Raw genomic sequence first — 972 nt, 5'->3', positions numbered from 1 at the left:
TCTGGAAGTGGAACCCGCATCTTGCGTGTACCGTACACGGAATTGAGAGGACCGGCCGTGAAGCTCGTTTTAAAGCCGTGCGTCTGACACCCAACTCTTGCGCGCCAATTTCGCGGCAAGAGATAATATGGGACGAATGACCGGCAAAGAGCCAGCTGTGAAGTCTGTTTTTTTAATCGAATCCGTGGACGTGTGTATGCCGTAGCGTCGCTCGTCGTGTTCGTTCATGGTCGTTCCGAGAGAAAGAACGAAAGCGGTAACGAAGGGACCGGCCGTGAAGCTCGTTTTAAAGCCGCGCGTCTGACACCCAACTCTTGCGCGCCAATTTCGCGGCAAGAGATAACATGGGACGAATGACCGGCAAAGAGCCAGCTGTGAAGTCTTTTTTCATTATTTGCTTTCAATCGATCGATCGGTACGATTCGTGCAACGTTTCGCGCGATGCGACGCGAAAACATGCGCGCAACAATAGATGCGTCTGATCGGAAGAACGCGAGGGTCGACTGCACGCGATGGATTCAGTATCGGGTAGGATACAAAATATATCCCCGTCGTTTCCACGCGTGCGAGTCTTCTGCGTCTTTCGCGGGTTTTTGAATGCACTATACGCCCGGAACGTCGAGAAATATATACATATTACTTGAACGTTTTTCGTCTCGAAAGGCTTCGGTGTCGTCTCCAAGGCGACGCCTGAATCTCCTTCGCGCGCTGGTCGGAGATTCAGGTATCAACTTTTATCTTCTCTTTGAAAGAAGAGAGATATTAGGTCGAACAAATGAGAATAAAATTATATATGTGAAATATAAAATTTATACGATTACCCTGAACGGTGGATCACTTGGCTCGTGGGTCGATGAAGAACGCAGCTAATTGCGCGTCAACGTGTGAACTGCAGGACACATGAACATCGACATTTCGAACGCACATTGCGGTCCACGGATACAATTCTGGACCACGCCTGGCTGAGGGTCG

The 972-nt window shown here is 49.7% G+C and overlaps 1 non-coding gene across 1 annotated transcript; it reads left to right on the top strand.

Annotated features, from left to right (window-relative positions):
- The first annotated feature begins 818 nt into the window (after window positions 1–818).
- Window positions 819–972, top strand: LOC143176113 (5.8S ribosomal RNA). Its single transcript, XR_013000708.1, has one exon. It is a non-coding gene; the product is annotated as a 5.8S ribosomal RNA (ribosomal RNA).

This window comes from Nomia melanderi, unplaced genomic scaffold (assembly GCF_051020985.1).
Source record: "Nomia melanderi isolate GNS246 unplaced genomic scaffold, iyNomMela1 scaffold0380, whole genome shotgun sequence".
NCBI lineage: Eukaryota > Metazoa > Arthropoda > Insecta > Hymenoptera > Halictidae > Nomia > Nomia melanderi.
This window is presented reverse-complemented; position numbering and strand designations above follow the sequence as displayed.